This window comes from Protopterus annectens, chromosome 2.part1 (genome assembly GCF_019279795.1).
Source record: "Protopterus annectens isolate FY-2018-M chromosome 2.part1, PAN1.0, whole genome shotgun sequence".
NCBI classification, from domain to species: domain Eukaryota; kingdom Metazoa; phylum Chordata; order Ceratodontiformes; family Protopteridae; genus Protopterus; species Protopterus annectens.
In genome coordinates this window covers 830448733-830474102 of record NC_056729.1, presented here as the reverse complement: position 1 = coordinate 830474102, position 25370 = coordinate 830448733, and positions in this window count along the sequence as shown.

The following is a 25370-nucleotide window of genomic DNA, read 5'->3' as shown; positions in this document are numbered from 1 at the left end:
AGTGAAGTCACACCTTTTCTAAAAGCTTTGCAATCTAAGAAGATGCTTGCTGTAGCTGCTAGCCTGCTGCTCTACAACTGGGAGCTGATCACCTCAGCTGATCCAAAGCCATTTGTACCAAGCAGTGCCCACCAGCTGATAAGGCAAATATATTGACAAACATGGAATCATTTTAAGTTTGCTGACCAATACATTCTTGGTAGTTTTACAGAGGACAAGGATATAGTATGGACTTTAATGAGTTTGTATGATGTATAAGCTTTTGCTTGATGATAATTTAGCAGTTCCTCGCCATATTTTAGGCATATGTGGATTAGTGTATCTATTTCTTGGTGTCAACTCAAAACTGAGCAAATTCCATGTACGCCTTCTACTGGATGACATGCTTCCCTGAAGTGGGTGGCATGATAAACTACACCCATGTTGTCATTAGGGCTCCATCTAATCCACAAGTAGAACAGTATCATTACAGGAAGGGCTACTATTCCATCAGCTGCCTGTCAGTGTGTGTGATGCATTGAGGTGCATTAGTACCATGTCAGACCAACATCCTTAGTGCACACAATTCCCATATCTTGCATAACAGCTCACTCTACTTCCTCTTCCTACTTTGAAGAATGACCAATGGACATCTTCTTGGTAAGTTCACAATTTTCTGCAACTAAACATTGTAAAATGCATTGTTGAGTAAAACTCTTTCATAGTTTTGTTGTGCCTCCACTTCTTTTTTCCTTCAGCAGGTGATGTATGCTAGCCAAGGGACCATGGCTAGTGACACCTGTCCATAACCCTAGGAGAACTGTTGAGGAGAAGTCCAACACTGCCTGTCCCAAACATATAATTGAGTGAGTGTTTGGCCTACTGAAACACATTTCCATTGCACGGATGAGTCTAAGGGGTCCCTTTAGTATGACCTAGATACTGCTTGCAGGATATTTTATATATATACTGCTTGCAGGATATTATATATATATATATATATATATATATATATATATATATATATATATATATATATATATATATATATAGCTCTATGACAGATGATCGAGTTTTAAGAAACCTGAAATTCATACAGATGAGACCATATGATCAAGTTTCCAAAAATTCAAACATCAAAAAGAAAAAGAAAAAAAAAAACAAAAATATACTTTTTTATGTTTATGCAGGGGGGGCAATCCTACCTGCATCACCAGCTCCCCCACACCCCCTGAAAATTATATATACCCTTTCCAAGATTGCACTACAGTGAAGAAATGAGTAAATTTCCCGATCCTCTCTGTACCACGATCTCCATTCAATAGCTTTGAGTTTTCAAAAAGTCAATCATATGGTCTTGACCATATGAATTTTGAGTTTCAGGAAACTCGATCAACTATATATACATATATATATATATATATATATATATATATATATATATATATATATATATATATATATATATATATATATATATATATATGTGTGTGTGTGTGTGTGTGTGTGTGTGTGTGTGTGTGTGTGGGTGTAAATCATGTGTTGCATTCTTCACAACATGACTATGTGTTGGTCTGTTGAGGAACTACCCCATAATGGCAGTGCAGCTGCTGCTATGGTTTCTTCCAATAATGATGGCAGTGACAGTAGACAGCCAATAGGAGTAGTATGTATGGAGATCTCTGTTCTAGGTTTGTATATGGTATATGTCAGAGTAAGTAAACAGGTGGTATCTATTCCATAACTAAGGGCCATGACATTCACTTTAGTGAAATCAAAAAGTCAATTTTTTATAGGTAATACTTGATGCATGCAGTGTTAATTGTGGACTACACTATGTGGTGCATAGGTTCATAGGTAGGAACTAGGCTATTGGCCCTAGGGCCTATACAAGCCTAGCCAAAAATGTACCCTGGCTTTCGCCACCCAAGAAAATTATTTTCCTGTGCCCGTGTCAAGCAGAACCACATAACTGATCCCCGGGGTGAATTTCCTATTACCCATCCAATCATCAAGATTTTTCTTGAAGGGTGCTAATGAGGAGCTCTGTTTGACATAGATAGGTAGTCTGTTCCAGAGTATGGGAAGTCTCTGGGACAGGAATCTATCCCTCCAGCATGTTCTGTTTATTGTGGTGACAAGGTTTAGGTCCCTAGAGTGTGTAGCTTGGAGGGATTAGGATTTCTATAAGTGGAGCATGTCCAACAGCTCTGGGTTTGACAAAGCTTTGTATGTTAGGCAGAGATTGTCTCTAAGTAGGCGATATGCGATGGAGTAAAGCTTAAGTTTTTTGAGACAGTCTGCATAAAGCATCTGTTTGAGGCCAGTAATCCTCTTTGTGAGGTATTTTTGCAGCCTTTCCAGTTATTGTAGATGTCTTGTGAGGTACATACCAAAAGGGGCATTGTACTCTATTAATGGGTCTAATGAATGATGAGTAGAGGGGAACAATGACCTCTTTTTTTCTGGATGAGAAACCTTTTGTGATGAGGTGTGCCACGTAGAAGGATTTCCTGACCACTTTGGCGATGTGATTATCAAAGGAGAGACTACTGAGCACCTGTGTCCCAAGGTCTCTTATCACACTTTCGGTGTTAAGTAGACTATCACCTATGTGGTAGGCCATGGGCACAGAATTTTTACCAAAGGGGATGACAATGCACTTTTTGGCATTGAGCTTGAGGCCATGTCTTTGACACCAGGCATCTGTCTCAGTGAGACCCTTTTGTAGGATGTCCACATCATTAGGAGTTTCAATTATGGATCCTAGTTTGCAGTCATCTGCGAATTTAGTTAGCCAAAGACCTTCTGTGTTAGCCTGTACTTCAGAGAAGTAGATACCAAACAGGAGAGGACCCAGGACTGAACCCTGTGGTACTCCACTTGTCACTGGTCTGAAGTCTGATTTGGAGTCTGCTACTTTCACAGTGTGGGTTCTTTCAGTAAGCCAGTTGGCAACCCATCTTGTGACATAGGGATTTATACCTAGTTTAGTGAGTTTGTCTATAATTCCAGAGTGGGGGATGGTGTTGAACGCCTTGCTGAGATTTAGATAGGCTGTATGAACCATCTTACCCTCATCTATGGCTTTGGTGACTACTTCAAAGAAGTCTATCAGGTTTAGGAGACATGAGCTGCCTTTTACAAACCCAAACTGTGTGGGGTCTAGGGTTTTGAGATCTCCAATGTCTTAGTTTATGAGATCCATGAGGATACGCTCCATAGCCTTGCAGACGAGGCTCGTCAGGCTAATGGGGCGGTAGTTCCCGGGGTCTGTTGTGGCCCCCCTTTGTGGAGTGGGATAACTGTCGCGGTGCACCATTCAATGGACACAAAGCCTGAGGTGAGGCTATGATTGAACATGGTACTTAGGTGGGGTGCCAGTTCATTCTGTAGTTCATGTAGAAGGCAGCCTGGGATGTTGTCAGGTCCCATGGATGCTGTGTTCTTGGCTTTGGAAAGTGAAGTTTTTACCTGTGCAGCCGTGATTACAGGAACTCTGCATTCTTCCGGTATAAAGATGGGCCCTTTAGGGGGTGAGAGGGAGGTAAATTTTGCAATGAACCTATCTGCCAGGATGTTGGCAATATCAGTTGGTTCTGTATATTTAGTGTCATTGTGCTGTAACTCAGAGCAGATCTGAGTGTTGCCATTGAGATTTTTGACATAGCTATAGACTGCTTTGTGGTTGTCTTTAGAATCATTGGCAATTTTGTTTTCATAACTAGCTTTGGAGGATTTTATGAAGAATCTCAGCTTCTTATTGAGGCTGACCAGGGAGTTCCTCCAATCATGGGATTTTACTCTTTTTTGCAACAGTTTCTTTCTTCTGTTGTAGAGTTTGTTTATGGCAGAAGACCACCAGATTGGCTTCCGTTTTTTGGAGGATAGCATCTTGGTTCTGTTAGGGATAGCATGGTCCATGCACTCGTGTAAGTGCTTATAAAGTGCATTTGTGTAGGATTCAGCAGTCATACATTTATTGTCCATCTGCATGGGTGTCATGAAGTTTGCCACTTCTGTCTTAAGAAGCGTGAAGTTGGCTTCGGAGAAATTTTTTATGGTTGTTTTCCTAATTGGGGGGTGGGGGGGGGGTGGGAGCGGGATGTGGATGTCTAGGGTGATTAGCTTGGGGTCAGATCTGACCAATGAGGAGCTGACCTCTGGTGTGGAACACCAGTCACCCATGTTGGTGAGGACCAGGTCTAGGATATTGCTGCCTCTGGTGGGGGTGCGGATAAGTTGATCCAAAGCGTTGGAATTGATGATTTTCAGAAAATGTTGAGCAAAAGAGTTGGTACACGAGTAGTTTTCCCAGTTAATGGTAGGTTACCTGAAATCACCCGTTATTAGGGTGTTGGGTTGTACCTTAATATTTTCCAGTGTATCAAGAAAAGAGGAATGGGAATCCTGGGGCATGGTGGGGGGTCTGTAGCACGTTACAATCTGGATTGTGGTTTTGCCCAGAGTTAGTTGAACTTGGATAATCTCAGATGCATTATGCTGAGCAACTAGCTTGGAGGTGTGGATAGCCTTAACGAATATGGACACGCCTCCACCTTTAGTGTTTCACTCCGGGTTTGGTGGCCGAAAGCTGCCACAGGAAAGGGGGGAAGCAAGCTTAGAATTTTTTTTTTCAGTAAAGTGGAAATGGAGAAAGCTGGAACAGAAGTTAATTCAGCATTAAGAATCTGAGTGGGTTGGCCTTCACAAATGTTCTCTATTAGATTGAGTGAACTAATGATACTACACTGGGAGGAGTGTCATAGATCAAATATACAGTATTGGCGGGCAACTGCAAAGCCATCAAGTATAAGAACACACAACACTAGGGAGGGTGGGTGTGAAAAAATTACAGTTCCTAGTTGTAGCCACTAAATGAAAGTTTTAAACAGATCAAGGAGCAGACTCGAGAATGCTTTTAACAGACAAAAATGCACAGAAAAGTTCAGATAGAGCACTCACAAACAGAAAATACAACTCTCAGTATGAAAAAGCAGTTTACAGTTAAGTAATGTTAAAACAGTTTAAAACAGTACATAAATGCAGCGAAACAATAAAAAAAAGCTTTATAACAGTGCAAAAATATAGTAGATCTACTGTATAGCACAATTATAAGCATTTCAGAAGTGCAATTCAGTGCTATACAGGGCAGCGCAGTGGTGCAGTGGTTAATGCTGTCACCTCACAGCAACAGGTTCGCCGGTTCGATTCTCGGCTGGGGTGCCTTCTGTGTAGAGTTTTCATGTTCTCCCTGTGTTCGTGTGGGTTTCCTCCAGGTACTCTGGTTTCCTCCCACATTCTAAAGACATGTTTCTGGAGGGTTTCTCCACAGGCCTCCACTGAAAACAGGATCTGTGGAACCTAGTCAGACTTTCCCAGTCAACAAATGTTAAATAAAAATAAATAAATAAGTGTAAGAAATAACTTAGCCTTCTCTTGGAATCTTAAGGAATTTCCACTTATGCAATGCAATCCAGAGCCTGACAATACACTCCTTTTATTCTCATAGGCTTATTTGAGTATTTCATTAGGCATGTTACTGAATTAGGTTTCAGCAGTGACACATCTACTGTAAGCATACATTTCAACTGTCACCTGCCTAGTTAATGATAAAGGCATAAAGAGTAATGGTAGAAATTTGAAATCAGACATGGATTTATTCATAGTTAATAATTATTTCCAAAGTAAATTTTAGGTTTAGGATGGGTGGAGGAAGGACCGGTATTCATTTGAGAGGCAGTCTGGCAGAATGTCAAACAAGGTTAGAAAAAAATACGAATTGCAGCATGAATGGGGTAGTATTAGCATTGTTCAGTAAAGTACATACAAAAAAGTATTCTGAGTACAGTACTGTAAAAGTTCTGATAATTCATAAGATTTATCTAACTTTGTTTTTTTATCTCCATTCACAATTCCATACTGTGCAATCGTCATGAATGATGTCTTTGTTTTATTTTTACACCATTGGTTAAATGCTTCACATTGCTCTTCTAGCTTCTCACTGGTATTCTAGTTCCTTTCACCTCCGCCCTCCCTTTTTAAAGGTAGTAACTCATAATCTCCCATTTCCCTTAAGTTTTTCTCCTACTCCTTTTATTTTCTTTTGTTTTATATGTTTCCACACAATGTTTAGAAAAGTTTTGATCAGTTCCCCTTTCTGGCACTTACTTCTTGTTTTTCAGTTTCTGACAATTACACCCCACCTCTGTTGCCATTATTCTTATGGCCTGCATCTCTTTTCCTGCCACCCCCCCCCCATATTTATTCACTGAACTTTTCATGTCAAATTCCCAGGAGATTTGTCACTTTTTTTCTGTACAACCTCTTCCTGATATCCACAGCCTACGTCCAGATCATATGTCTCAATGTGAAAAATTTAAACATTAATAGACTAAATTAATACCATGAAATTAGAATCAACAATTATAAGTCCAGACACGGAAAAATATTTTGATTTGGTAAATTTAAACATTCATTTACAGTATTGCAGGAATTTAACCCCCCCCAAATTTACACATTTAATTAGAAATCTATCTATGAACAATACAGCATATGTTAAAGTTGGTCCTTACATATCTGATTCCTTTGCCATATGAAAGGGAATAAAAGAGGTCTGCCCTTTTCTAGCCATATAGCCATATTATTTGACTTAGTAAAGGGGATTCTAGCTTCAGCAATTAGACAAAACAACAAAATAGTAATTAAAATTGGGGAAATGTGAATGCAATAGTTATTATTCGCTGATGATATATTGTTAACAATAACAAACATTAGCAGTTCATTTAAGCATATAATTTGTTTGTGTCTTTCGGCTTTTCCCGGTTAGGGGTCACCACAGTGGAACTCCGGTCCGCTAATGATTGGTAGTTGATTTTTACATGCCAATTTACCAGCCCTGATGCACAACCTTCAATGAAGGTATGCCCATTCACGCATGTCTCCACGCAGAAGACGCTCTAGCTGTGAATCGAACCTGACAGCGTCTTACTGTGAGGCAACAACGCTACCACAGCACCACCATCGCGGACTCATTTAAGCATATAATTAATTCAGCAAAAGATTAATTCAGCAAAAGAATTTGAAAAGAGATTGTGACCATCATTTAATGAAAATAAAACCAGAATATTAGTCTTAATGTAAAATATCACTCCACCAACACAATGCAATTTGAGTGAAGATAATAAAGAGCTGTACTTAGGAATAATAATAAAAGGCAAAATTGAAAAAAAAAATGAATCACTCACTTCAACAAAAGAAATAATACTATTGATACTAAAAATAACTTAATAGCAAAATAGAGTAACAATTGTTTTAACATTTGAGTACAGATTACACATCATTACATTTTTTACATGCAAACTTTTATATAATTCAAACAATAATTCTATTCCCATGTTAAATAAAATTAAATTGTATAAAAAATAATTTTCTTAAATGGGGGTTCAATAAAGCCTACATGGTAATTTTTCTCCGTGTGTGCATTGTGGTACAATGTGCACATGGCTGCAGACAGTTTTAGATTTAGTAAGCATTGTGAAGAGGCGCGCACACTTGCGCAAACAAAGTAAACACTGTGGCATGCTAATTACAACATAAGCAGCTGAATTGTGTGCTAATCAACCAATCCAACATGGTATAAAGCATCTGTGTAGACTCCATCCTGGTTTTTGCTGTGAATTCCAAATCTTTTGGAATACAGCCACAGAAAGGAGTCTACATGGACAGAATGTTAGGGGCTGCTGCTTTAATTCATTTGTATGTGCTACAGGCTGAAGCCAATGCTGCTGCTGCTGTTAATAGGGCTAGGCCAAGAAGAAGAAGAGTTTTCAGGCCCTGTTTAACTTTTGCAACCTACAGTATGTGGAAATTGTAGAATGCTACAGGGTGGACAGGGACACACTACAAGAACTCTGCGACCTCTGCCATCTTCATCTCAGAGCCAGCCAAGCGGAACCCATTCCATTGGAGACAAAGGTTTTTGTATCCCTTAGAATATTAGCTATAGGCACTTCTCAGAGACCAACAAGGGACATGTAAGGAGTGTTACAGACATCAGCATGCAGGATCCTCCACCATTTCCTGAATGCTGTGCTCCAACATCCCAGTGACCACATATATTTTCCTTGTAGTTCTGAGGAGTGGGGCAGACATATGTAAGAGTTCTCCCATGCAGCACACTACACTGAAGTACTGGGTGCCATAGATTGCACACACATAGACATTAAGGCACCACCTGGGGAACACAGTAGGCTCTGCATAAACAGAAAGGGCTACCACTCTATAAACTGCCAAGTGGTGTGTAGTGCCAATGGAATCATCTTGAACGTGTGTGCTGGCAACACTGGCAGTTACCACAACTCCCATATCTGGAACACCTCCCAACTGTACTAGATGTTTGCTAAGGGGAATTTCTCATAGGGTTGTCTAATGGGGATGCAGACTATGCAGTGGAACCTTGGCTGATGAGACCCATCAGAAATGCACACACACCCATGGAAGCATGCCATAATGAAGAACACATTCAAACCGGAAATATCATGGAGCATGTATTTGGGCTGCTGAAGTCACGGATCCACTGCTTAGATACATCTTGGGGGAGCCCTGCAGTAGAATCCATGGACATGAACAGAAATGTTCATGGTATGTGTCATGCTACACAACATAATCTTGAGGAAACAGCTTCAGGAGGATCAGCAAGGGGAAGGGGTACACATACCACCACCAAGGCCAAGGTCACCACAGCCACATGCAGATGAGGAGTCAGAGGGGGAACCAGCAGCTGCTGTGGGTGTAGGCAAACATAGGCATGCTCAATTTGCTCTTGCATTGGCTAAGAGACAATGCATAGCACACTCATTCACCACCTAGGAGCATAAACCCCCTCCACTTACTCACATACATATAGTGGCATTGATGACAGGCAACTGATACCACTATTACCTCCCCATGTATTGGCTGTTTACTGCTTGCATCAGACGGAGTAATCCCTGAAATAAAACTTTGGAAACTGCTGCATTTACACGGTAAGTCCTGAATCTGAACTATATTGTTTAATAATTTCAATGTGTGGTATATCTGTGTATTTCATTAGTTGGTCCAGTAAGCAAGTAAAAGGAAGGAGATTTGTACAGAAATGACCTTAACATGTGACAAAAGAGATGTATTTGACGTCTATGTGTCCATTATAAAGTAGTAGGCCCCAGGCATCAAAGATTCACACAGTCATTCCTCTCAAAAGTACTGATAATCACTACATGGCCTCAGGTTAGCAGCATACATTTGTACTGGAAAATCATTAATGAGAAAATTTAGAAAGTAATGATACACATTGTAGTTTCCAACTTCACAAGATCATTCACTATAAAGCTGGGCAATTTTGATGCTATCAACTGTCTAACTTTCCAAGGACAATATAAGTCAAAGGTAGAATTCCCCAGTTCAACAGCACAAATGCAGATATCCTAAAGCACTAAGTTATCTATGCATCCTGAGTGTCACACACAAAGCGTTGTATCCTTGAATCCAAAAGACAAGAAACAGGGATATAGTGCAGTTATCATCACTTGTAAATGGTGTTGCATGGAGGGGGGGGGGCAAGGAAGTCTAAGCTGACACAAAAGACCAGTGAGTGTGTGAAAGTAAGAAAGAGAAGCAGGCTGATATTTGGATATATCAACAAATGGCCAGTGAGACAAAATGAGTAACTGTTGTGCATGTGTGTCTATAGAGGTCCTTCTGGTGAAATTGGTGTGTGAGTGTCTGCATGAACATAGCCAAGCTCTGTGCTGGCTCTACATCTTGGTATGTCAGACAGGTGTGAGCTGTGCATAATAGAGGTGGCAGTTCATCGTTGTCATCCCCGGCCACAAGAACTGTCTCTTACAGTGGTTTCTATGGCACCCCCGTGTCCACAGTCAGATGCACTGCTGCTACTTAAATGGGACTGATATCTGCTGGATGAGTTCACTTCACAGGGATGCCTAGGACCACAACTCCATGGCCTGACACATCTGGGTGTGGACAGCAAACTCACTGACAGAGCAGAGGATGTACTTTCACTATGGGAGTGTGATTGGGCACAGCTATTTTGGCTGATATCAGATGATGTGACTGCCCTACGCCCATGAATACGTCACTCCCCTTCCAGCAGATGTCAAATTGCTATTTTCAATAAGAAATTTAAAGCACCATTCAAAACCAAGATTATATGGTAGAACCAAAACCAGATCTTTTACATTGACTGTAACAAGTGCAGTTGTTTCATGGAATTATTGTTTCCAACGTGTCATTCATCCCATCCATTGAATCAGCAACATGGTGGAGATAGTCAAGCATATTGACCTGTGCCATCTCTACAACCCTGAGCATTTGTCTGGAGCACCTATGGGACCAAGCCTGTGCTTCCATGATGGCCCTAAACATGAGTGGCATGGGAAGAGACCCCTGTACCAGGTGGAGGAGGGACAGCAGACCCCCTCTAAGCACCTCCCATCTTCCCTCTAGTGTGGCACCACACCTACACTTTAGCTAGGGCCAGAGATAACAGGCACTGAAACCACAGTAGCCACACTTCCCTGATCAATGGTCTTACCCTCCACATGTCCAATATCTGAGGGACCACTAGAATGGGTAGGCACAGGCTTACTGGCTGTGTCCTATGGAATTGCAAGGCATAGCCATATATCAACCTCAGTATCAGATTCAACCTACACAACCTCTGACTGTGCATCAGTTTGGCCACCATCATCATCAGAGTCTAGTGATACACTGACATCAGGTGGCAGAGATCCCATACTTTCACTGTCATGATCACCTGTGATAAAAATCAAGAATCACAGGATAAAATTAATATCTACACTTCTGTAGTCCAATATATGCTATAAACTATCAGTGGTGCCACTATTACAGACAGTACAGCAATACACACCACAGGCCTGACATCAATAGCAGGCAGTAAAATATTTTTTCAATTGCTCAGCAGTGCTGACATAAAAATGCTTGGCTTACTATCTGGAGATGAGAGTCTTGATGGTCCTGGAAGAACTTAAGCAAGAGGTAAGTCCAACATCATCACAATTAAAAGTAATACAGGTGGCAATACGGTTACCCCTTTATATGTCCATTAAGTATACTTTCAACAAGAATGTGCCTGTCAGCTCAAATCATTGCTAATAACTGTAGCCATCTTTAATCCCCCCCCAAAATACATGTAAAATAAGGAGGCATCTCTGATTGCCATCAGTAAAAAACTGCACTCCCTCATTAAATCATCCAAGGCCAACTTCGAAAGAAAAATAGCCAATGACTCTAAGGATAACCACAAGGCCTTCTTTAACTATGTCAAGAGTCTGGGGGGCAAACTCTCAGATATGCTCTGATCTGGGGCATAATGGCCATAAATACACTGAACCAACCGACATTGCCAACATCCTGGCTGACAAGTTCAGTGCAAACTTCAACCCCCCTCTCCACCAAAGGGGCTAGCACCCATCCCAGAAGAATGTGGCGCTCCAGATATCTCAGACACACAGGTTCTCTGTGCAGATGTGATCATGTCAGTGGCTTCGTGTCACACCTGCTCATATGTCCTGCCTTGGCCAGCCATGGCATCCAGATCAACAACTATCTGTTGCTGAATTTGCATCCTAAGTGCCATATCTCCCCGATCCATTTTCAGCAGAAAAGCACCATGTTGCCTAAGGCCATCCACTATGACCTGGTTCTCAGCAACAGTGAAGGGGGTCTCTAAGGATTGACACACATGGGTGGCATACGTCTAGGTGTCCTAAAAGATAACAGAAGGATAATAAACATAAGTATTTCATAAGTAGCCTCCTATGATGCTATAATAATGGGTTGGGAGGGTGGCCTAATGGTTAAGGTGTTTGCCTTACAAACACAAGGTGTAGGGTTTGAGTCTCACAAGGGATAACTGGCTAGGCTTAAAATGGCTCGCAAGGGCAGTTAGTTTAGTACTAATCTATGAACCTGTCTATAAGTACTGAATAACTGATTCCAGATAAAACAGAAAAGGTAGCCACTCAGTATTACCCCCTGTAGAAACATGCAACAGTCTACAGATGTGAAATATGAACAACAGGCAGGAAGCAAGACAAGGAGAGCACCAAGAGCAATGTATCCTTACTTGTGCCATAACAGTAACTCACCTTTGACACCATCCCCCCACAAAAGAACAGTCTATCCTTGTTTGTGCCATAACAGTAACTCACCTTTGGTTCCCCCAAAGAACAGGAAAATGACACATTTTGCTAATAAAACATCTTTGAAATGCTAAAAGTACTATCAAAGAAACTGTCCCTGAAACATCTGTACATATTTATCACATAGCATTCCATTTCCATGTATTGGCAATCATGTATACCTCAAAAATGACTTGGTAAACATGTCCGTGCCATCAGTACACTTCTAACTAATGCATACAGATAAAAGTGTAAAAGCCTTTGCTTCAGATTGTTCTTAAATGCATTCCAGCATATGTACCTGACCAAATGGAAGCATACGTTCTAAGTTTAGTACTCCTCTGTACAGATATATCCTGAAGAAATAGAGTTATGTGCAGTCTTCCCAATATAGACAATTCTCCTCACCATCAGTTTGCCTAGCTACATGGTTACTTTTTTATATGGTGTAGATTTAGGGTTGTTAGCACAGTGAAGATGCAAATGAGGTGTGAACTCATTAGAACTGCAGAATCCCCAAAAAACTGGATCTGTGTGGAAGATGTAAACATAGTACAGGCACTCCCTCAGTGTTTGTTTATAATGGACTGCAAATGTGAAAAAATTAATGGTTGGGAGAAGGAAAACATAACAGCACTGCAGGCTGCCTTACTTCTACTGGGTGTGTCCAGTTAGATCTACAAAGTGTTAGATGTAAGTTTGGAAATTAAAGTAAGCAGCACACAAGTCACGAGTTGTGTTCCTTAGCATCCAACCTGCCCTTCATTTGTTAGCAACTGTATATGATATTGTTTCCACTTAATATCCTCACACATGTTAAGGCCAGATAAACAAAGAATGGCCAACAAACACAGAAATGCAAGATAGAGCTGTATATTTGCACAAAATAATCATGAAAAGTTGTGTGATCACTAGGTGCACAATATCCAAAAGTAATACATATACAAATAACAGTTGTATGGCTTGCAGATTGAGTTGATTTTTTTGCTGCAAAGCCACTTGTGTGGCAATGAGGGATAAGACACCCATCCTGTGTTCTGAAGGTGCTTTGGAGTGAGAGCTCAAATCCAGACCTATGTAGAAATATCTCATGTGTACTAACATTTTCTAGTGTGTATGTCACAGATTGCTTTTCTTCATTTAAATTGCTTCTCCTTTTCTTTTTTTCTTCTTCTTTTCTATATATTGGCCAGTGTTTGTGTGATGCACCACTTAGTGCAAACATGGGAGATGGAGAAAAATGAATGTCAGGTTTGGCTATGCTTGTCTGGTTTGCACAACGTGCGACAGTGCACAAACAGGACAGCTGGCACACCTAGGAAGCAGAGAAGACCTAGACAGCCAAAAACATAACCAAATGCATTCAATTAGTACTGTTGGGCATCTCTCAAAGCAGCTGAGTGGTGTAATGTAATGTAATGAATGTCATGTAAGTAACTAGTCCTGTGGTAGCAGGTGTACATGTAGCTCTGGAATACAGATGGTCCTGGGTTCTAGTACAGGGTGTGTAACCTTTGTTTTACTGCTGTGACACTGCAGTCTATAGCAATGAACTGCAACATAGACAAGTGTTTTCTCAGCCTTCGTGTAGCAAAAGGTTTAAGTGTAAGACTGCCATACACAAGGTTTTGGGATCAAATACAGCATATTCCATACACTTTTACTGTTGTTCCACTTCCCATTACAGTCAGTCTCACTTATAACACTTGACATAATGGAGCTGATATGAGTTATATGTATGTGGGCTGAGACATCAGAACTGTGTCAATTATTTCTTTATATATCTCTGTATTATCACATTTATTATCCGATGTATGACTGTGGGTATACTGTGTACTATATTCCTGTAAGTATATTTCTGCTATCTGGACTGTCATGGCCTGCACATTTGCATAACACACATACACAACTGCCTGTATATCAATAACCTTGAAATTGCAACTGCAATTATGCAATGTCTTACTGCTTGGCGCTGTTGCACTCCAGTTACCGTCAAGCAAATGTGGTGCTCGGAGGTGCACACTGCTGAGCACTGTGTTTGCACAATGGTAAGCACAGCACAACAGTTTCAAACAGTGTGTGCACTCTCAGTAAATGCAATGACTAGAACTGGCAGGAAACCATCACTCTCCATTGCTCTTGATCCATGGTAGACATGGCAGACATTTGTGGAAAAGGTGACAGATTTAGGACACAGACATGGGGTGTCCAGACATCCAAGATTTTTAATGAACTCCTAGTTAAGAACCACAATGCCATGCTTCTGCAGGGGTCTGTTCTGGCTCCCAGTATAAGTCAGAAGCTTGGGATAGTTTAGCCCCGGGTGCATCAAGTCCCACCTGAATTCCGTGCACTGGTGAGCAATGTAGGTATCATTTCAAATGACTTATGGTGGAGGAAGAGGGATACCCTTGATGCCTGGATCTAGGAATTTAGGACTGCAGACATCCCACACTTGTGGTAAATATCAACTACAGACAGTTCTTGTAAGACAGCAATCAAGTTGTTAACACCAGATGTATGTGTGCTAACTGTTCTGCTTATGCACACACTACATACATAGGTGTTTGACAACTTTAATGGCATGTATATCACTCGTGACAATCTGGATTGTGCTATATAAATAAATAAATATATATATATATATATATACATATATATATATATATATATATATATATATATATATATATATATATATACATATTTATATATATCTATATCTATATATATATATATATATATATTTATATATATATATATCTATATATGTATATATATATATATATATATATATATTATATATATATATATATATATATATATATATATATATATATATATATATATATATATATCTATATATATATATATATATATATATATATATATATATATATATCTATATACCATGCTGCATTGCTCATACTGTCATATACAGGTATAGCAGTGTCCCTCCTAACACTTCCTGCAGATATTACAGTGCCGGGACAGTGTTTCTGGTTACCCTCATAGAGTGGATGTATCATAATAGTTGTTCAAGTGTGTGTGTGTGTGTGTGTGTGTGTGTGTGTGTGTGTGTGTGTGTGTGTGTGTGTGTGTGTGTGTGTGTGTGTGTGTGTGTGTGTGTGTACAGGCTCATCTCTTATCACTCTGCATTACATATGTTTTTTCAGAGGCATGTGATTAGTGGTGGCATTATTCTGATATTGTCCATGATTGTGGTTGCTTCTTGTAATGTTTTCCATGATCCTTTACCTGTGAAACCTTGTTGGAGACCTCTGCTGAGAGTACACTCATATTCAGGTGTATCAGATTGCACAGCTTCACAATATGTACTCTAACCCATTTGTATATCAGATCCCTGATAGATGTCCTCTGCATTATTCATGTAAGGATGCTTATCTTACACAGACATCCTCCCCATTCTTATGTCACCCTGTGTGACATTGTCAGATGCATTTTCACTGTACAGTCCATACTATACCATACAGATATGTGCTTGTTGCTGCTGCTGTAACTATCTTCCTCCTCTCCTGTACATGATGGAGTTTCACCTGTCTTCTTTCCCTGTGTTATTTCTTACAATTCCTCTGTGTGTCCCTATTTAATACACACACATCCCCTGAGTAATCATTTTGCATGGCAGCCCATGTCCTGTTGCAGATCATTAACACAGCTTCAGTACAGAATGCCAGGAATGGGTATCATGATACTCTGCACTGTAGGTACACTGTCCTGTACTGTTTGGACCATATACTTTATATTCATACTTCTCAACTGTCCAGATATTCCCAAGATGACCAGATGCTATCCTTAACAAATCTGTGGCTTTCTGCCGTATCACTGGGATGACCTCTGGACTGGATGTGAGTCATTATTGCATATATTTGAGTGCGTACCTCGTGGGAATCCTGATTTCTGCAGAATGTCCAGTTTGTGTCTCATATTTCTGATCTTTTCCTCATTTTGTTTTCTGGAAAATCATTGGCATGGCATTGCGGAGTGAAGTCAGAAATTGATGACTGACATTTGAGTATCAAACTTTATGCTCTTCAGAAAGTTCATGCTAATGTACAACCTATTGTTCTATCAACTTTCTAAGACAGAAAGTGGAATATTTAAAATATGTCCCTATTTTTTTACCTTTGTCTCCCCATTATGCATGCCTTTGTCCACATATCTTGTTCAAAGAGAATGACAGGTATGTTTGACTTTCATTCTACCACATTTCCATGCGACATCTATGGCAAATATGTCCCTATTTCTGGTTAAATGTCCCCACATTATGTTTGCCTTTGTGGAAATATATTGCACTAGCAGATTCACTGCTATCTGGGACGCCCTGGTTGTCATTCTGATATCCCATGCAAATCTGCAGACCATAGGTGCCCTGCTTTAAACAGAATTGCATCCATGTTCACTTACATGGCTTCCTGTCCAGCAACACTGTTAACAGCCATGAAACCTAATTTAGGTGCACCATGCATCATTAATACGCATTATGCACTATCTCTCACTGAACATCACCATGCAAACATGTAAACTCTGTGTTGGCTTAAGTTTATTGAGTCCTGGAGTAGGTGTTTTGCCTTATCTTTTGAAGACTGTAAAAGTATCCTTCTTAAACTGTTTTGCAATACTTTGGAGCTTTTGCCCCCCCCCCCCCGTACTTGCACTGAAAATGGACATCTACCCAGTCGGACTTTCCCAATGATCAGATGTCAATAAATAAATAGGTATGATGTCTTGGTCTACTTGACATTACCAAAATGTCAGTAGACCGACTTTCAGATAACTGAGAAGACAATGCTGAAAATCCAAAATGCTGAAACTCCACATAACCGACTGTCAAAAAATGACAAATAACATGCAACGTGCCTCTCACGTAATTCACCAACAAAACAAGTCATCCCATGTAAGCACTGCTCTGTTAAATGAAATGTACTTAACAACTACTGAACTCTCCTCCAAATCCCGCCCTCAAATCAAGAGCTGTGTGAAAATAACAAATCCCACTGATTATTCATGCAGGTGCCCCACAAAAATATTCAGTGGAGATTTGTTAAACAAAAAATCACAATCACTTTCATTTAAAATTTTGTTTTTGCAGTGGGGCCGCGCTCCCCTGCACCCACTGCAAATTAAATATACCAACTCCAAGATCACACTACAGTGCAGAAATGAGCAGATTTCCTGTTCCACTTAGCTTGGAGTCAGCATTTTAATTGTTCAGTCATCTAAAAGTTGGCATAGTGAATTTTCAGTTCTATGAAACTTTGCTCTTTTGGTCTTGGTTATTTGAAAGTCAGTCTACTGACATTTCAGTAATGTCAAATAGACCCAATGTATTACATCAACATATCTCCCAAGCAGTAATCCTGATAGACAGAAATTTCATTTGTAATGATGCCACTATTAATTTTATCTGCTGTGTCAAAAATAATCTAAGATCAGCTGCTTTCTGTCCCCTTTGTCAATTACTTGGCATTACCTAAAGTCATGATTATATGTAATGGAAATTAAAGTTCTGAAGTGGTAAGGATGAATGTTTCAAAGTGATACACTACTTGCTCTGGTCAATGCTAGACATACCCGTTAACTGTTTCATAGAATTATAGATTAATCATCATTGATTAGTACTAGGCTAACTGCCCTTGTGAGCTATTTTAAGCCCAGCCAATTATCCCCTGTGAGATTCAAACCCTGCACCTTGTGTTTGTAAGGTAAACACCTTAACCATTAGGCCACCCTCCCAACCTCTTGAGTTTTCATTTCAATTGTTTTCAAGTATTTTTATATATATTTTATTATTTTTGTCTTTTGCATTTGTGACTTGCTAGGCAGCTTGCCAACATGGTTCATGGCTGAATGGAAATATGAAAATTTTATTTGGGCTGCCTCCTGTAGCGCAAATGAGCTTAGCTTCATTGCGCTGCCATCAGCATTTTGCATAGTACTGAGTGAAACAATGCACTTGCAAGCTGCCTATCTCTGTGGCACAAAGTATAAGTAAACTGAATTAAAAGAAAGAAAACAGGTAACGCAGGGTTCAAATCCATTTTGCAGATACTTTTACTACAAAGATCAGAATGGTATTTGATAAGGAATGTAACACTAAATACAAGTGAGTATCATAAATATGTTTCTTGCAACAAATGCATCATTACTGCTTGCTATATAAGTCCAATATAAGGTGTGCAAAGTCTGTTAACTGTGTATTTGATGATAATTAATTTAAAATGCATTTGCTTAAGTATGATGTGCACAATAGTTTTGTGATAATTATTATGGCTCCTCACATACTATAACATAAATATGTAACAGTGACCGAAAATCCCAGCAGAAACATAGCAGAGGTGTAGAAGCTGTATAAATGCTTTCCTTTCAGTATATCATAAAACACCAATAGCAAATAATACCTGAAGTGGAACAATATTAGCAGCAGTCCAAGTGGTAAACATCACAGACCAGTAATCAAAGAATAAAATCATAATTTTTTATAAAACAGGGTTAGCACTTTTGTTGTAAAGCTTCATGATGAAGCTTTACAGTGAAAGTGCCAACCCTGTTTTATGACTGCTACAGGGGAATTATACCATGCCTCAGTAAAAGGTTAAGGCTTGGAATAGCTTGGCCAAAGTTGTCTCTAGTGCAGTTGTCATTCCGCACACTTGGGGCCAATGTCATCACTATTACAGTGACATGAAGAGGTGCAAGCTGCACCTCCTGAGCCAATGGGAGCATGACTGCAAACACCGCTCAATGTGATACAGCATTGATTTGCAAGCCAAGTCAGTTATTTATTATGCTTTCATATCTTTTGTTTTCTTTTTTCTACTGTACAGCTGCAGAACAGATAGCAGAAAAACATGACGTGCATCATGAGAGACTAACTCACCTCAGGGAAGTACAGGGTAAGTATGCATCAGCCTCAAATGCAAGCAGATAAGTATTTTCAGTCTATCATTCTATATCACGTGGAGCAGGCATACCTATACTTTTATATCAAGTATACACACCTAAGAAACAACGTGAATTAAGCACTCAGCCCGAACACGGACTCTTACACCAATACTCCAATAATAACAACTGGAATCACCAAATAAGTCCCAAAAATACTGTCACGAACACAAACACTTTTATTACACAGTAAGTTTAAGCGCTTTTCGTCAACCAAGTAGGATGACTTCCTCAGAACAAAGTAAAAAAGTGCAATCCACTTAAATATGTGCTTCTGCTTATAATAATTAAAAACAGTCATCTGTAATTAACCCTTAAAGGTATATTCTCCAAGTAATTACAAATGTTGTGAAACTTTACTGTTTGTAATTAAAAGTTAAAAGTTAATAAGCTTATCAAATATATAATACAACTCATAAAGTAAAAATATATGATATAAACATATAATAAAATAAAACATAACTTACAATGCCTCATCACAAATTTTACGAAAACCAAGTATTAATAATAATAGTACTATACTGTTAAATGTACCAAGATTTTGTACTCCCAGGTTTTAATTCACATTAACTGGGAAAAAAAATCCTAACGTCTTAAACTTCTAAGCTTTAGCAAACAACTACTTGAGCATAGGTCATTAAGGCCTGGAAATGAATAAGAGTTCAATTTTATTTGCCATTTCAATTCTTTCTCCTCAAGCAGCAAGTGTAATGGAGCCCATTGCTGGGTATCGAAAACTTGATCAATAATTAAAAATTTAAAGTGGTGGTCTGTAAACGTAGAAATATGTTTAGCTAACGCGTTCTCCTGTTTGTTTTTCTTAATAGCATAAAGGTGCTCATACACTCGGTCCTGGAGTCTACGTTCAGTCTTACCTACGTAGAATCCAGGACATTGTTGGCAAAGTGCCAAGTAAACCACCATACGGGTATTGCAGTTTGTTCTATATTTTAATTTATATGATCTTCCATTTATATTAAACTTGTTGGTCTCAAGTATACTACTACATCTGCTACAACTCTGGCATTTAAAAGTGCCAGGTGTTTTAACAAAGTGACACAAAGGTCTTTCTAATAAATTTTTCAAGTTGCTTCCTCTCCGAAATGTAATTTCGGGCTTAGGACCTACTTTATTATAGAGACATGAATTGGTTTTAAAAATATCCCAATTCTTTTTAATGATGTCAACTGTTACATAACTATTAATATTGTAAGTTAAAATGAGTCTAGGGTAATTATCCTTTTCCAGAATAGATTGCACTAAACTGTTGTTAGACTCATTTATGGTAACTGTAGGTGTACTGCCCAACCTCCCTTCTTCATTATTCACTAATAACTCAGAACTCCCACTTAATATGGGTTTAAATACACCCATTTGTCTCTTATGTAAGACTTCCTCAATTATATCTTCCAAAAAGGAGGCGGGGTATCCCCTTAGTGTGAACATAGTTTTCAAAAGTTCACATTCAACCCTAAAATCAGATTCTAAACTTACAATACGGGCTGCCCTCACTAGTTGTCCCTTAACCACAGATCTTTTTTGAAAGTTAGGGTGACAACTAGTGAAATGTAAAAATGAGTTTGAGTGTGTTGTTTTTCTGTGAATAGTAGACACAAAAGCTCATAAATCATCTTTTTTCTCTAACCATATATCTAAATAAGCTACAGCTCGTGTACTAAAGGTCGAAGTAAATTTCAAAAAGGTAGTAGAGGAATTAAAGATGTCTATAATACTTTGCCCAAATATTTTGTCCCCCTCGAACAATATAAAAATATCATCCAGGTATCTGGTGTAAAAACGAATTCTCTCACTAAGAAGGTCATTTTTAAATACGTATTGTTTCTCCCAAAAAGCCATTACCATGTTTGCTAAGCTAGCCCCACAGGGGGAGCCCATTGCCACCCACACCTTCTGAAGGTAAAAGTTCTCTCCTAACTTGAAAAAATTGTTGTATAAAATTATTTCAAGTAATTCAATTACTAATGATGTTTCTTTACTGGGAGCATTTTTCTCTTTAAGTGTGGCCGCTACCCACTCCATGGCTATGTCATGGGGGAATACAAGTATAAAGATCTTTAACGTCTACTGTAAGAAAGTTGTAGTTGGTTTGATATTCAATTGTGTTAATTTTAGACAAAAAGGACCAAGAATCCTTACAAATATGAATTTCGTCCGTGAGGTATTTCTTAAGGATGGAATCAACTACCTTCGCACATGTGTAAGTAGGTGAACCTCTACTGTCCACCAAGGGCCTCATAGGAGGTTGACTAATATTCTTATGAATTTTTGGTATACCAAATAACCTAGGGTATCTTGGATGTAGAACTAACATGTAATTGTAGTGATCTTCCTGAAGTCTACCTTCAATGTACATGTCTTCAATACTAGTCCTGATAGTAGAGTATGCCCTGTTGGTTTCAGATCTAGAACTAATTTCATATGCAGTGTTATTAACTAAGTTGGTCATTCTATTGAAATAATCGTCCTGATCAAATATAACAGCCCCACCTCCTTTGTCAGGTTTACACACGCGTAAGTTGTGAAACCGGATGAATTCTAAAAGTTCGTTCTCTTTGTTGCTGATAAACCTTGTATTAGATTTAATCAAATGTTTAGAGTTATGTCTCAAATCCAATTCACACATAGTTTTAAATAATTGTATTAGTGGGTGCAATGGTGGGTTAAATGTACTAGGGACCCTAAAGGGGTTACTGTTCTTACCATTTGACTCATACCCCCCAAGCAATAAGCTGAAATTTAATTTCCGAGTGAAGTATTTTATGTCCAAAGTTGTATTGACTAAGTCTAAGTTGTTTTTGGGGACATAAGTATACCCTTTAGCTAGTAAGTCAATTAATTCATCAGGTAAAGTTGTTGATAAAAAATTATAAGTCTTAAAATCTCCTGAGTCATTAACTCTAATCTCTGGCTTGGTTAACTCTATGTCTTGTCCATCACTCTCCAATACAACAACACTTTCTTCATCAGTTATTCTAGAATCCACCCTAGTGCATGACACATTCGTAAAATCATTGTGTTGGCAGTCAGTGTCAGACAATACAACATTGCCAAGTGTTAATGCTACATATGTATCAGCATTAAGTAATTGTTCAAAGTAAGTTTCTTCAACAAAACTAGTGTGTTCAACATTCAAGGGACTACATTTATCCATAATATCATCAGAGTTATGTGGATAAATAGTCTCATCGTGGTCACAAAGACCAGTTTCATAAATCACCTGAGTTTTGAAACCCTCATCCTATTGTAGTACGTGTTGTTCCTTTGCTTGGGTATAGCCCCCTGACATGCACCTTCGTGAAAAACCTGATGACCTTGGTTTTGTTGTTGCATTTGCCCATTTAAAGTGTTAACTTTATTACGGTTCAATAACCGTTCACTTTGTCTCACAGTAGGTGCATTTCCACTTAGCTTGGAGTCAGCATTTTAATTGTTCAGTCATCTAAAAGTTGGCATAGTGAATTTTCAGTTCTATGAAACTTTGCTCTTTTGGTCTTGGTTATTTGAAAGTCAGTCTACTGACATTTCAGTAATGTCAAATAGACCCAATGTATTACATCAACATATCTCCCAAGCAGTAATCCTGATAGACAGAAATTTCATTTGTAATGATGCCACTATTAATTTTATCTGCTGTGTCAAAATAATCTAAGATCAGCTGCTTTCTGTCCCCTTTGTGAATTACTTGGCATTACCTAAAGTCATGATTATATGTAATGGAAATTAAAGTTCTGAAGTGGTAAGGATGAATGTATAAAAGTGATACACTACTTGCTCTGGTCAATGCTAGACATACCCATTAACTGTTTCATAGAATTATAGATTAATCATCATTGATTAGTACTACGCTAACTGCCCTTGTGAGCTATTTTAAGCCCAGCCAATTATCCCCTGTGAGATTCAAACCCTGCACCTTGTGTTTGTAAGGTAAACACCTTAACCATTAGGCCACCCTCCCAACCTCTTGAGTTTTCATTTCAATTGTTTTCAAGTATTTTTATATATATTTTATTATTTTTGTCTTTTGCATTTGTGACTTGCTAGGCAGCTTGCCAACATGGTTCATGGCTGAATGGAAATATGAAAATTTCATTTGGGCTGCCTCCTGTAGCGCAAATGAGCTTAGCTTCATTGCGCTGCCATCAGCATTTTGCATAGTACTGAGTGAAACAATGCACTTGCAAGCTGCCTATCTCTGTGGCACAAAGTATAAGTAAACTGAATTAAAAGAAAGAAAACAGGTAACGCAGGGTTCAAATCCATTTTGCAGATACTTTTACTACAAAGATCAGAATGATATTTGATAAGGAATGTAACACTAAATACAAGTGAGTATCATAAATATGTTTCTTGCAACAAATGCATCATTACTGCTTGCTATATAAGTCCAATATAAGGTGTGCAAAAGTCTGTTAACCGTGTATTTGATGATAATTAATTTAAAATGCATTTGCTTAAGTATGATGTGCATAATAGTTTTGTGATAATTATTATGGATCCTCACATACTATAACATAAATATGTAACAGTGACCAAAAATCCCAGCAGAAACATAGCAGAGGTGTAGAAGCTGTATAAATGCTTTCCTTTCAGTATATCATAAAACACCAATAGCAAATAATACCTGAAGTGGAACAATATTAGCAGCAGTCCAAGTGGTAAACATAACAGACCAGTAATCAAAGAATAAAATCGTAATTTTTTATAAAACAGGGTTAGCACTTTTGTTGTAAAGCTTCATGATGAAGCTTTACAGTGAAAGTGCCAACCCTGTTTTATGACTGCTGCAGGGAAATTATACCATGCCTCAGTAAAACGTTAAGGCTTGGAATAGCTTGGCCAAAGTTGTCTCTAGTGCAGCTGTCATTCCGCACACTTGGGACCAATGTCATCACTATTACAGTGACATGAAGAGGTGCAAGCAGCACCTCCTGAGCCAATGGGAGCATGACTGCAAACACCGCTCAATGTGATACAGCATTGATTTGCAAGCCAAGTCAGTTATTTATTATGCTTTCATATCTTTTGTTTTCTTTTTTCTACTGTACAGCTGCAGAACAGATAGCAGAAAATCATGACGTGCATCATGAGAGACTAACTCACCTCAGGGAGGTACAGGGTAAGTATGCATCAGCCTCAAATGCAAGCAGATAAGTATTTTCAGTCTATCATTCTATATCACGTGGAGCAGGCATACCTATACTTTTATATCAAGTATACACACCTGCTGCAATAGCTTTTGGGGCTTGCATTAAGCAACAAGTATACCACCTTAACTGTGTCTGGGTTTAATTCCCATAAACAAACATTAGATTTTATTACTGGACAGTATTTCTAAATTATTAACTGCAATACTGAATGATATTAAAATATAAATTTTTGGAAACACAGTTATTAACTTGGAAAATATGCATCTGTCATGGCATAGTCAAATAAAGGTTTCTATTTCTTATATCACAGTTTTATGATTGATTTATTTTATGATACATTAATACCTTCACATCATATCTGGATGAGGCAAAGGTGAACATATTTATGTGTCATACTTGTTTATGTACTGTAATATGAAAATAATGTGACATACTATTGCTCTAATTCTCTTTTTTCCTCTCTTTTCACCCTATTTCTCTTTTTTTTTTTTCATTTATATTAAATAGTTTTTTGAGGTCACGCATTCATGCTGAAAACAAAATGACCATCGGCACTGGCATCTAGACCAACCATTGATGGTCAGTACACCGTACCTCCACAGGGGGATGTGGCATTACCAACACAGGCAGCACGACATCCAGCACATATGGATCTCAATCTGTTACCCCCATAACCCCTGTCCTACCTGCTCCACTTACATCAGGTAGCTCTGGCTCAGCTACTGGTGCAGTAGTACCCTTCAGGGCTAGTACTAGTAGAGGTGGCAATTTTGTCACCCATCAGGAGCTTACAGGGATAGTGAAGGTCATAAAGGAGAGGGGCCTTAGGTAACAAATCGGCAGGGTTGAAAAGGCCCTGTGTCATATTGTAAAGTCGATGCTGCATCCAGCACTTGTCCAGGAAATTGACACAGTGATGACAGTTCTGAGGGTGAGGACTGCATTGTCAGTGTCCTCAAGATGGACATGAATGTGTCTCTGATGTCATCTACCTATCTCCAATCAGGGTGTTTGCATTTCCTGTATGTCTGCACCTGCTCCCTAATCTACCCTCCCC